Below are 13,908 nucleotides of genomic sequence, written 5' to 3'. Positions count from 1 at the left end.
CATACTGAAATTGGAAAATACGAGTCAGTATAAAATAAATTGAATTTAATATACAAATAACTGAGGCTGCAGTATTGATTATACTATTTTAATATTTAATAAAAAACATACACTTTAAAATATAAATGAAACTGCCACAGAATTTGCAGTCTGCCACACCAGAATCCAAGGATCAGGCCCCAGAACTTATATTATGCTTTCTGTGGAGCATACGGGGCCTTGGATATAGAATTAGATTGCTGCTGTCTTTCCATGCCAGAATTCTTGTTATCCTAAAACAAGGGCTTGCATGTTAAGCTGGGTCAGGTATTTTTTTCCTTTTGTAAAAAGAATATGAAAAATTACATTGAGAATGTTAACTGTTAAAGATTTAAGCTGTAGTAATCTAGTAGGGAGATCAAGACTTCTAACATGTTTCTGTTTATATCAACCAGTGGGAAAGTTTGTATTAGCCAGTTTAGGAAAGTATCAAAAAAAGCCAGATCAAAATTATTGCTGTAAATCAATTTGAAGACAGTCTGAGTAGGTAATTGGGCAGGTGCTTCTGGAAGCAGCTGTGAAGGCATCACCTGTGCAGATCAGACAGCAGCTCAGGAATGTGGATAGATTTAAGGATTTTCTGAACATTAAGGTTTCCCCTTATGTCAGACTTGGTGCTGTCAGGATTTTGTTGGATATGGGTACTGGAAATGTGTTTAACTGAAATGGACGCTGTCAAACCTTACTTAAAGCAAAGTTCATAGTGTGCCACTTCCCCCGCTCTCCCCCCCCCCCCCCCGCACTTAGTTCTGTTTCTTCTCCAGCACAGTCCCACGGTGAATGAATGTGTGAGAAGAAACTTGTCTCAGCAGTGACCCCTTTCATCGACCATGTATGGGTAAAGCTGTTCAACTCCCTGCTCCTCCCTCTGAGAAAGCTGAGCAGAATGTGTTCTGCTGAAGCTGTCATTCCACTTTCTGCTTTCTATATTTGTACAGCAACAGCACATTAGCTAGCTAGGCGGTGTGGCTGGTCTTGTGCATGCACGGCATTTGCTGATCAGAATTGTGAGCCAGAGCTTGCAGTCTCTGTCCTTGCATGCATCCATCCATCTGTCTGTGTTTCTGGGGAGGACTGATTTCCACATGAAAGGTGATCTGTTTGTGGGGCTTTTCTTGTAAGTTACAATCCATGGAAGTTGTAAATCTAGGACTGGGAGTGGAGATGGGTATGCAGTTCCCTTGCTGGGAAAGAGCGCAGTGGGCGGGTAATCACACTAGAACAGCAATGCTGCAAGCGCCAAAAAGAGGGCTGCTCCTCTCTGGGGGGCTTTGATGGCCCTGCCTGCCTTGGGAGCTGGTATTATACTCTGCCCCAGAAGAGCTGCTCTCACTCTGACTGCGCTGAGGATTAGTGAAAGGTAGATACTCTATCTGACAAGCTGCATGATTTCTTTGCCACTTGTGGTTAACCAGGATTAATAAGGGGATAGACCGTGCCCCGCCTTTTTTGGTTTGAGGCGGTTAGTGCAGGTTGAAGGTGATGTTGGAGGTTGGGCCTTCATGGAATACCTTATTAGGAAGTGCTAGAAACTTAACTCTTCTTTCTGACTGCGCATTTGTGTCAACCTCACACTAAGACTCTATTTACACTAGGGACATTTTAAAAAATTGTCTTACCTTTAATACAAGTTCAGCTGAACTGAGGTTACAGATGTTTAGCCTCGTGTAAACAGGCTCCCAGCTTCAGACGCTGTTGTAAACACAGTGTTGATAGGACTTACTCTGAGCAGGGTTAATGAAATGGTGCTGAAAACAGTGGTGGCAACTGCACCAACCATTAGCACTGGTGTGATCTTTTGAAAATTTTTCCTCAGGATAGACGAGGCTCAAGGTCTTGATGCTGACCACTTAAAGCTCCTGCTCACTTCAGCTGGAGCTATGGATGTTCTGCACCTCTGGAAATCAGGCCCTAAATCTCTGGGATTTTGATTACTAAAGCTTTCTGCTGATTCATTTGTGGAAAGTAAAAGGAGAGGTGTTCGCTCCAATCTTCCTTGAGTGCTCTAGGGACCTGGTCTGAGTTGACTTCTTTCCTAGTGTTGCAGTATCCCCAGCATGTTTCAAATATTTGAAATGTTTGTAACTAGTAGGGTCGGACCTGTCAACTCCCAGAGGAAACAAGCAGGTTATGGGGCTGAATGGGGGCCTCAAGTCTCCACAGGTGTGTCTGTAGACATATTTGGGATCAGAAGAGAAGAAGTTGATAGATCTGTGTGACAGAGGGACTTCTCACTCTAGGACTGTCTACTTAACAAGTGGCTGTTTGTTGTGTGGCTGATTTCTGATTGTTGTTGGTTGTGTAATGTAGACACATGCTGACAGTTGTTCCTCCTTCATCTGGTAGTCCTGTGACATTCACTGCGTATGTGGCTTCTGGAGTTTCAAACCCTCCTCCTTGCAAGCCCGTGCGGAATACCAAAGATACTGCCACATCCTCTCAGTGTTCTCTGCCTCTCCTCATTCCAGCCTGTCCATTCTGTGTCCCCCTACAGGCATACCCTCCTCTATGTTCCTACTTGAAAATATACTGTAAGATTGAGTAGTCCTAAGGGAGAAGGCCCACAGATCCATGTTATACCCATAAAAAAGGTTGTTTCGTGTCCTTTTTATAGGGACTTGCACACCAAAGCAGGATTGGAAGTCGGGGGAATCTAACCTACTCTAGCATTCTTTAAAATAATCCTTTTAAAAGTTCTAGGAGACAGCTTATTTCTGATTTTATTCTGGCTACTGTTATCCTCCTAAAATTAAGGAATTCCTATTTTTCCCTGCATACTAATAAAAAGAGTAATAGTAAACAACAATGTATCGGATTGATGGGAAGTGTGTTGGGGTATTGCAGAGATGGGAGTTAAGTCCAGTTTTATTAAATAGCTTCATTAATGATTTAGAAGGGGAAGTAGACAACATGTTAATATAATTCACAATTGTTGCTGAACTACAGTTACAGATGACGCATACCAGAAAGACAAAGGTAGGTTAAATATGAGCAGGAAAATAATTAGATTCAAGATGGAGGATGCAAGATTAATCCAACACACAGAAATGAAGGCTGCAAGGATTCAGATGAGAAAATATTAAATGAACTAAATAGGTACAGGTTGGCCAAGGGTGGGATCCTGATTGCTTGTAAATTTTAAAAAGAGAGCCCAGGGACAATGAGGAATTGTCCAAGAGGTATAACTAGGAATAGTGGAATGAAACTGAGCAAAGGGTAACAAAAAGATGAACATCAGGGATAGCACTCTGACAGTGAGGTTTATTATAGTGTGCAATATTCCCTCTAGGGAAATAGTGGAAGCCTCACCACTTGGGATGTTTTAAAACTAAACAGGGTAAATTCAGGGAGAATGGACTGTAGATAATATAGCTCTGAACGCTGATATTCTTAGCTTATTTCTGTCATTACTTTTCCACCCTCTTCAGTCTTTCTGTGGTGTGGTGTGTAGTTGCTTTGTCCTCACCCACAACCACTTCAGATTTGGGGACAACTTATACCTTCAAGTCAGTGGCACTACTATGGGTACCCGCATGGCCCCACAGTATGCCAACATTTTTATGGCTGACTTAGAACGCTTCCTCAGCTCTCGTCCCCTAGTGCCCCTCCTCTACTTGCGCTACGTTGATGACATCTTCATCATATGGATCCACGGAAAGGAGGCCCTTGAAGAATTCCACCTGGACTTCAACAATTTCCACCCCACCATCAACCTCAGCCTGGACCAGTCCACACAAGAAATCCACTTCCTGGACACTACAGTGCAAATAAGTGATGGTCACATAAACACCACCCTATACCGGAAACCTACTGACCGCTATACGTACCTACATGCCTCCAGCTTCCATCCAAGACACATCACACGATCCATTGTCTACAGCCAAGCCCTAAGATACAACCGAATTTGCTCCAACCCCTCAGACAGAGACAAACACCTACAAGATCTTTATCAAGCATTCGTAAAACTACAATACCCACCTGGGGAAGTGAGGAAACAGATTGACAGAGCAAGACGGGTACCCAGAAATCACCTACAACAGGACAGGCCCAACAAGGACAATAACAGAACACCACTGGCCATCACATACAGCCCCCAGCTAAAACCTCTCCAGCGCATTATCCACGATCTACAACCTATCCTGGAAAATGATCCTTCATTCTCACAGACCTTGGGAGGCAGGCCAGTCCTCGCTTACAAACAACCCCTCAACTTGAAGCAAATACTCACCAGCAACTACACACCACACCACAGAAACACCAACCAAGGAACCAATCCATGTAGCAAACCTCGTTGCCTACTCTGTCCCCATATCTACTCTGGCAACACCATCAGAGGACCCAACCACATCAGCCACACCATCAAGGGCTCATTCACCTGCACATCCACTAATGTTATATATGCCATCATGTGCCAGCAATGCCCCTTTGCCATGTACATTGGCCAAACTGGACAGTCCCTCCGCAAAAGAATAAATGGACACAAATCAGACATCAGGAATGGTAACATACATAAGCCAGTAAGTGAACACTTCAATCTCCCTGGTCATTCTATTACAGATTTAAAAGTCACTATCATTGAACAAAAAAACTTCAGAAACAGACTTCAAAGAGAAACAACAGAACTAAAATTCATTTGCAAATTTAACACCATTAATCTGGGCTTGAATAGGGACTGGGAGTGGCTGGCTCATTACAGAAAAAGCTTTTCCTCTCCTGGAATTGACACCTCCTCATCCATTATTGGGATTGGACTACATCCACCCTGATTGAATTGGCCCTGTCAACACTGGTTCTCCACTTGCAAAGTAACTCCCTGCTCTCCATGTGTCAGTATATAATGCCTGCATCTGTAACTTTCACTCTATGTATCCGAAGAAGTGAGGTTTTTACACACGAAAGCTTATGCCCAAATAAATCTGTTAGTCTTTAAGGTGCCACCAGACTCCTTGTTGTTTTTGTAGGTAACTACAGTAAACAGTCATCCCCCTCCATGAATGTCTTGACTCAGGTGATGGACTCAGACCCAGCACAACAGGGAAATCTGGCAGGGCCTTAGAGAATCATGAAGAGAATGTAAAAGGGTCCTGACACAGCTGTCAGTGAACATTAATCACCGCAAGAAAGCTTGACTAGAGGGGATGTTTGCCAGGCCCGGGGCGGGCCATGGGTGTTGTTTGTGGATGAAAGGCAGCTTAAATCAACAAAGACAGAAATGTTTTTTTCCTCCATACTCAGTAGATGACTTTCAAGTGACTTTCTTGCCAAATCACATTTCTTCAAACAAGACAAAGTCTATGTTGGGGGTGACGCTAAAACCAAGGTAATTCTGGGTGAAATGTAGCATTTAGCATTTGTATGTGTTACATCCTCCCACACCCTTAATCTTTTTTTCCTCTGTTTAGATTGTAAATTCTTGGGCCATAGGTCTTCTATGTTTTGTACAGTGCTTAGCACATTTTAGACATTCTATAAATAAATAATTGTTGAGTGAGAGGGAAAAATATAGAAAAACAGGAGTGCTAAGAAGCCCATGGGGAAAAATTACAGTTTAATAACATGAAAAAATCCTCCTTTGATGAGATTTAAGTTTTAATTTACAATGTCACCTGAAAGTAAGAACAGGCGTTCTCGTGGCATTGTTGTAGCCAGCATCACAAGATATTTACGTGCCAGATGCACTAAAGATTCATATGTCCCGTCAGGCTTCAACCACCATTCCAGAGGATGTGTCCATGCTGATGACGGGTTCTGCTCGATAACAGTCCAAAGAGGTGCAGACCGATGCACATTCATTTTCATTATCTTCGTCAGATGCCACCAGCAGAAGGTTGGTTTTCTTTTTTGGTGGTTTGGGTTCTGTAGTTTCTGCGTCGGAGTGTTGCTCTTTTAAGACTTCTGAAAGTATGTTGCATACCTCCTCCCTCTCAGATTTTGGAAGGCACTTCAGATTCTTAAACCTTGGGTTGAGTGCTGTAGCTATCTTTAGAAATCTCACATTGGTACCTTCTTTGCATTTTGCCAAATCTGCAGTGAACGTGTTCTTAAAATGAACATGTGCTGGGTCATCATCCGAGACTGCTATAACATGAAATATATGGCAGAATGCGAGAGCAGGAGACATACGGTTCTCCCCTAAGGAGTTCAGTCATAAATTTAATTAACTAATTTTTTTTAGCGAGTATCATCAGCATGGAAGCACGTCCTCTGGAATGGTGGCTGAAGCATGAGGGGGCATATGAATGTTTAGCATATCTGGCATGTAAATACCTTGCAATGCCAGCTACAAAAGTCCAGTTCTCGCTTTCAGGTGACATTGTAAATAATAAGCGGGCAGCATTATCTCCCGTAAATGTAAACAAACTTGTTTGTCTGAGTGCTTGGCTGAACAAGAAGTAGGACTGAGTGGACTTGTAAAACTTTAGAGCCTACATTGTTTTCTTTTTGAGTGCAGTTATGTAACAAAAAAATCTACCTTTGTAAGTTGCACTTTCATGATAATGAGCTTGCACTATGGTCCTTGTATGAAGTGAATTGAAAAATACTATTTCTTTTGTTTATCATTTTTACAGTGCAAATATTTGTCATAAAGTGAGCACTGTACACTTTGTATTCTGTGTTGTAATTAAAATCAATATATTTGAAAATGTAGAAAACATCCAAAATATTTAATAAATTGCAGTTGGTATTCTGTTGTATAACAGTGCGATTTAAAAGTGTGATTAATCGCAATGAATTTTTTTGAGTTAATCGTGAGAGTTAACTGTGATTAATCGACAGCCCTAATTTATACTGGTTTAACTAAATAGCAACAGAGGGTCCTGTGGCACCTTTGAGACTAACAGAAGTTAACTTCTTCTGTTAGTCTCAAAGGTGCCACAGGACCCTCTGTTGCTTTTTACAGATTCAGACTAACATGGCTACCCCTCTGATACTTGGTTTAACAAAGAATATTTGGGCCCCTAACAGATATCTATCTAAATTAGAGTTTGTGGTCCTGTTTTAACTCAAGTTAATTGATTGCCAATTAGTTAGTTAGCCAATATGATTATAAATGCTAATCTAGACTATTAATAAACATTTGTTACTGGAACAAACAGAAATCAGTTAAGTTAAATATAAACCTCTAGTGAGGAAGGGTAGCTGCAGTAAATGGGCAGGGGTACACTCACTGGGCAGGGAATATCTTCTGTAGGCACGCCAGTGTGTTAACATGACTGAAGCCATGTCTGCTCTCTGGGGACTATAGCAGTGTAGCTGTGATGCTGTAGCTATGGCAGCATTACTCTGTAGTGTAGACAGCCTACACCGAGGAAAGGAGTTTTTCCATTGGTGTAGGAACACCACCTCCCTGAGTGACAACAGCTCTGTTGATGGAACATTCTTCTGTCGACATATCTGTATCTAAACTTGTGGCTAGATCAGCATAGCTATGTCACCCAGGGGTATGGCCTTTGAGTAAGCTAGCTATATCAAACTAAATTTTAACTGTAGACCAGGCCTGAGAATTTGGAAAATGTGACTAGTGTGCCACTTGGAGGTATTGATAAAGCAGCTGTTCTTAAATCCATGTTCTGGGGGCCAAGGCCCTGAGCCACTCCTTTCAGTAGTAGCAGCAATCCTATCTAACTGATGTCCCATTAGAGGCAACAGTTTGTTCATCAGCAGTCATATCTTTTCTCACTCCTGCATTCTTGCATGAAATATGCAGTGATATAGTCTTCATTCCTCTTCATGGGAAAGGTGGACAGTAATAGAATTCCCCCACATACTCAATAGGGGAGGCTGGAAACAGAATCTACACCCAAATGCACACCCTTGCAGGGGGAAGGCAGCAGCAGAATTTTTCTCTTTGCAAAAAGAGATGTGGTGAAATATATCCCTGTGGTGATGCTACCGTATTTATTTGACAGTGAAGCTTAAGAAAAAAACATGAGTCACCGGGATCTAGATAACAAAGAATCATGGAATCTGAGCACTGTGATAAATGTAGACTTTATCTAAACTGGGAATTTCAGACACCAGCCACCTGTTTAACTGCACTGGTCCAAACCCCTTGTATAGATACAGTAAACCACTGTAAGGGTCTTGTCTACACATAGAGCTATTCAAGGATGGCTATTCCAGAAAAATATTTGGTAAAAGAGTGCCTTTTTCTGAATTAGCTTAATCCACGTTGGAATTCTGGAATAAAAGTATCCACACATGGAAGTTATTCCAGAATAGCTATTCTGCCTTAGGGTACATCTACACTACAGGGGGGAGTCGATTTAAGATACGCAAATTCAGCTACGTGAATAGCGTAGCTGAATTCGGCGTATCGCAGCCGACTTACCCCGTTGTGAGGACGGCGGCAAAATTGACTTCTGCCGCTCTCTGTCGGCGGCGCTTACTACCACCTCCGCTGGTGGAGTAAGAGCGCCGATTGGGGGATCGATTGTCGCGTCCCAACGGGACGCGATAAATCGATCCCCGAGAGGTCGATTTCTACCCGCCGATTCAGGCGGGTAGTATAGACCTAGCCATAAATTCACACTCTGCCTTATTCTGGAATAATTTCCATGTGTAGACAAGCCCTTAGTCACAATTTGTACCTGTGTAGTTCACCACTGCTTGAAACCACAGTAAACTGCACAGGTGCAAGTTGCAGCTTATGTTTTCCTGTCTCCAATAGGTGTTTTTACCCATGCAGCTATAACAGTGGTTGGCCACCAAAGACTGATAATGGGATAAATCTTCAGTGAACACAAAACCTTTCCCTGCCAGTTGTACAGAATTTGGTACCCCATGCACACTTGAATAGAGGAGTGGCACCTGCCAGGAGCAGTGCATTACCAGAATATAGGAAGATGAGTTCTAGTTTCCTTTGAGAAGGGAGAGAGTTGTAAGGCCTATCTGATGCATAAACTTACATAAAATAGACTGTATAGTTAGGTTCTAAATGTGGTTAAAACAAGCCATAGTGAGACATTTTTTTTATCAAATGACAAATGCTTCCTGGATGAATATTCCGCAGGCCTCTCAGAGGTGGTTGTATCAGATTTGTTACTTACTCTTGGAGCCTTCACTGTTCTACATACCTGAATAGTACAAAGAGAACGTTTTCCTCAGTGGTGCCCACATGCGTCATGGATTCCCCTGGCTAGTGGCAGTGTTTGTAACTTACACAAAATGTTAAGACTGATACTCAAGAGGTGACATGCTTATATCTGACATGAGAAGAGACATATCTGAAACCTTTGAGAAGTTATATCATCATGTCCTGCAACATTTGTAAGCACAAGTTGCTTATTTCAGGCCTTACTAAAACTGAGTAGCACAAACTTATACCTTTGGGCTCATTACACTTCTGCGGGGCTTATAAATGTCTGTCAGCTCTGGGTTAAAAAACAAAACAAAAAAGGTTGCCAGAAGGGAGCTGAGACTTTTGGGGAATAATATATATTTAAGTTTACTTCAATAAAAGAAAAGAGGAGTCAGGGTCAGACAAATATTTTGTCTGAGCCACAAGTAGAAACTCCATAACCCAGGATGTAATTTGTAGTTTTTAATTAATATTTATAAAATTTTCCGATAAGTTCTGTGTAATGCTTCTGTTCTAAGCCCAATAGTGAGCTATGTGTAATGTTCTCGAAAAGATAAAAATTTGATGCACAATTTTGGAGTTATTTGTGGAACCCTTCAAATTTTCCTGATCTTCAGACTTTTTGTTTTTTCAAACTCCTGAGTTCCAGTGAGATTATTCTTGTTTGTTGTATTGATTTATATCATTAGACCTTGCTTCGGGGGTTGTATTCAGCTTGAAGCACAATATTTTATAAAAATATTTGAACAAATTGGGAAGAATTTAGAAGAGCAACACATTTTTAAAGAAAAAACCTATAAGGAAAGGTTACAAGAACTAGGAATGTTCATTCTGGAGAAGAGAATGACTGTAGATGTGATAAATGTCTCTGAATATGAAAAAGCATGTTAGAAAGAGGATCAGGATCAATTATCCTCACTAATTAAAGAGAAAAGAACAAGAGGTTATGAGGCTTGACCTGTAGTAGGGAAAATATAACCGCTCTTAAGACAGCCTTGCAAAATTCTGCTTACTCCCAGATGGGAAGGATTTTGGTATTTTTTGTTAAGGTGAGTCAAATACTATATATTTCACTGCTATAATGGTAAAGGATACCTGGGTAGGTAAACTTTCTGGACAGTTTTACTAGGCAGTCATAAGAACAGTTTAGTAAGGCTATGTCTAAACTGGGAAAAGGGGTGGTGTTTTTTTTTTTTTTTTTTTTTTAAATGTGTTAACTAACACCTAGTTGTAGACAGGACAATTTGTATTTTAATTAATTTTAGTTGGTGGTATGGGTCAATCCTTGAGCCTCTCAAGAGATAAATGCCCTACATTCACAGTACTTCTCTACCTCCTCAATAAATTTAAACCTGAACAAAAGATCCTTGTGTTGTGCTTCCATTAAAACACAAGGAAGGCCTATCACAAATGCCTCTAAATCCTGTTAGTAACGAGGCAGTTGTCCCTACAACTCCCTGATAGCTATAGGGGCAGACACTGCAACAAGAGAAATCCTGTGCCCTTAAGAAGAGAATCATGATCTCGTCTCATTAAACACAAGTAAATGACTATTGCTGAGATCTCTCTGTGTTCTTTGTCTGCTTATTTACTGAAAGTGTAAAAGAATCATTTTCCTTGCTATGCTGTTGATTCTGTGTGTTCCAATCCAGAGTTTTTCCATCGCACTACTTGGTATTAGCGTTCCCATCTGCAGGTTCATGGGCATACTATACTGCCCCCACTGCCAACGCAGTATAATAAAGGACTACAGGATTGTCTGTAGTGCTGATAGCAGCTCTACTCATTCTGTTTTGGGAACCAGAAGACAAACCACCTCAATATCACTAGGAAGCTTCCATAACCGTGAAGCAATTCCTATTCCACAGGCCTGTGTTTTTAGTTCTTTCACACACCCTTCTATTTGTTCTCCGCAGTTCTGAAAAGGTGCAAACATTTTCTGTAAAAGATATCTAAAAAGGGATGGTGAGTACCTCATGCTGACTTCTATTATTAGAAATTCACTTTACGCTACGTCTGTGTAGGGTGACTGCAGCTTACTTGATGATTCATGGTATCTTTGCTTGTAGCTCCAGAGCACCGAGTGTCTATTTTTATTCTTGTCTTTTAGAGTGAAGACTGCACCTTCTAGAGGGAGGAGCATAGCTACAGGTATGAACCAAATACAGGTCCCCTCTCAGTTGCTTATTGGACCTTTCTCTTAGATGCCTTTTTAGAGCAAGGTTTCTATTGGCTTCAGAAAGTGAGTGTTCATTTTCCCTTACAAAGAGCAGTGCCCCCTGAACCTTAGGCTTTTGGCAATTTGCTGTGTGCGTTGCTGTGGTGGGAGCGGGCAGAGCCAACTTGTTTAGGACTGTGAGTACTGAGAGCAGCAACTTTCTGCGCAGCTTGGGGTTTAATGACCTTAGAGAAATAACTGGTAAGAAGGAAAATGTTGCTGCTTTATAATATGCAGATCTGTTGAGATTTGTTCTATTCCTTGTCAAATTTGTGAAGCCCTGAAACTGATCCTCTAGTAAAACAAACTTCCCTTTTTGACAAATTGGGTGAGAATGAATGCTCATGGGGATGTGATACAGCCTGAAGACTGAATGAAGCCAAACCTGAATAGTTTTACAGAGAGTAAATCCTTCCACTGTGGCTCCAGCTACGTAAATGTCTAAGGCTGGTTTACACTAGGAACTTACAACAATATAGCTACATTTCTAAGGAGTGTGAAAAATGCACACCCCTGCAAGATGTAGCTATACCAACCTAATCCCCAGTGTAGACAGCTATAAGTAGACAGAAGAGTTCTTCCATTGACCTAGATACCACCTCTCAGGGAGGCTGATTACCTACAGTGACAGGAGAACCCCTTCTGCCAGTGTAGGTAGTGTCAGCACTGAAGTGCTACAACAGCTCAACTGTGCCACTGTAGTGTTTTAAGTGTAGACATACCCTAAGGCCAAATGAGAGATGCAGCCCATCTCTGGGGCCATTTTACCTCTGCCTTGTGATATATTAAGTAATATTAATGTCCTGGAAGTGTTGTATTCATTGCCACTCTGGTGAAATCACCTCTAGTACAGTGGAAATGGTTCAGATGTGCTCTCTTTTCTAAATGAACAAGATTTCTGTCTAACTCTTTGATAGGAATGTAGAATAACACCCCATATCATCCTCACCCCACACACAGTTATAGAAATGCTGTCAGCAGCTTTGCCAGGGCTTTGAATTCCAGCACTGCAGGAGGTATATGTTTAGCAACTATGGCTCTTTTCCCATCCCTCACCCCTGCATTCCATTTTTCTAGAAGAAAAAGTGCACCATCTCAGTGCAGGATTGGAAATACAGCATAACTTCAGAGTTATGAACTGACCGGTCACACACCTCATTTGTAACCGGAAGTACGCAAGCAGGCAACAGCAGAGACACTCTTCCTCCCCCTCCCCCCCCCCCCCCAATTTTTTTTTTTAATGCAAATATAGAACTGTGTTAAATATAAACTACTAAAAAGGGAAAGTTTAAAAAAATTAGACACGGTAAGGAAACTTTCTGAGCTTGTTTCATTAAATTAAGATGGTTAAAAGCAGCATTTTTCTTCTGCATAGTAAAATTTTAAAGCTGTATTAAGTTAATGTTCAGTTGTAAGCTTTTGAAAGAATAACCATAATGTTTTTTCAGTTACGAACATTTCACAATTACAAACAACCTCCATTCCCAAGGTGTTCGTAACTGAGGTTCTACTGTACTTGTATCCGTCTGGTGGAGGGGATGATGTGGTCTCTTAATATGCCTGCTTGAGCTGTGAGTGCTGAGGACACAGTAGACCAATGGTTCTCAAATTTGTTTGATCGTGCCCCCGTTCCTTATGTCTGTAGTAGTTTCTGCCTCCTTCCTTGCCCTTCTCCCACTCCCTCATCACTCAAGTACACCTCTACCCCGATATAACACAAATTCGGATATAACGCGGTAAAGCAGCGCTCCGGGGGGGAGCTGTGCGCTCCGGTGGATCAAAGCAAGTTTGATATAACGTGGTTTCACCTATAACGCGGTAAGATTTTTTTGGCTCCCGAGGACAGCGTTATATCGGGGTAGAGGTGTACATTTACGGATATATGTGGCTGTGGTGCTTCACTTGAATCAGTTTTGGCTTCTGTGTTTTTTCACTTGAGTTGTTTTTTTTCTGTTCCACGAATGAACCAACCATCCATTGTAATGAGAGCAAAAGCAAAACTGTGTTTGTGGTCCATGTTTACAATTAAATGTGCAAACAGATTAATGTACAGATGGCAATGACTTTGTATAATGCTATGCAAGCTTAAAAGAAATCTGTTGAAATGCACAGTGCCATCAAGAGCCAAATGCACAGTGCCATCTGAGGACCTGAGGTTCTCTGGAGAAATCAGCTTTGCTAGTTATTTATTGCTGTGGGTAAAATGTGCACGGTAAGTTTTATTTCCTAAAGCTTCTTATGCTCCACCCAGAATACGTTCTGTGCCCCTCCCCTGAGGGTTTTGACCCCCAGTTTGAGAATCTCTGCACTAGATATTCCTCCTCATGGTGTCCGGGAAATAAAGTAGTATTGGATCTATGCCATTTCCAAAACTGGAGGTACATTAAATAGGTTAATTGCACAAACCTGACTTCCTGTCATTTACCAAAGTAGATTAATTTTTTTTTAAAGTGTTGAGGTCCACAGAGGCAATACAATAAGTACTTCATCCTGCTTGCAGGCACAACCAGACCTGAAGTCACTGGTGACAAGGTAATGCCATTGCCCCCTGAGGTTTTTTTCTGCCTTC

General features: G+C 41.5%; 1 protein-coding gene across 6 annotated transcripts in view; it reads left to right on the top strand.

Moving 5' to 3' along the window:
* The window catches only part of CELF1 (CUGBP Elav-like family member 1), a 93,988-nt gene that overhangs the window by 17,395 nt on the left and 62,685 nt on the right, over positions 1-13,908 (top strand). Inside the window, exons 1-2 of one of the 6 annotated variants that reach the window (XM_054025747.1) lie at positions 5,742-5,866; positions 11,232-11,272. The exons of 4 other annotated variants lie outside the window; for them this stretch is intronic. The gene's annotated coding sequence lies outside the window, so the exon portion shown is untranslated. Of the gene's footprint in view, positions 1-5,741; positions 5,867-11,231; positions 11,273-13,908 lie in introns of those variants that run through there. One more of the 6 variants, XM_054025746.1, reaches the window with a different exon arrangement.

This window comes from Malaclemys terrapin, chromosome 4 (assembly GCF_027887155.1).
Source record: "Malaclemys terrapin pileata isolate rMalTer1 chromosome 4, rMalTer1.hap1, whole genome shotgun sequence".
In the NCBI taxonomy this organism is placed as follows: domain Eukaryota; kingdom Metazoa; phylum Chordata; order Testudines; family Emydidae; genus Malaclemys; species Malaclemys terrapin.
The sequence above is the reverse complement of the archived record's forward strand: the minus strand, read 5'-3'. Positions and strand labels throughout refer to the sequence as shown.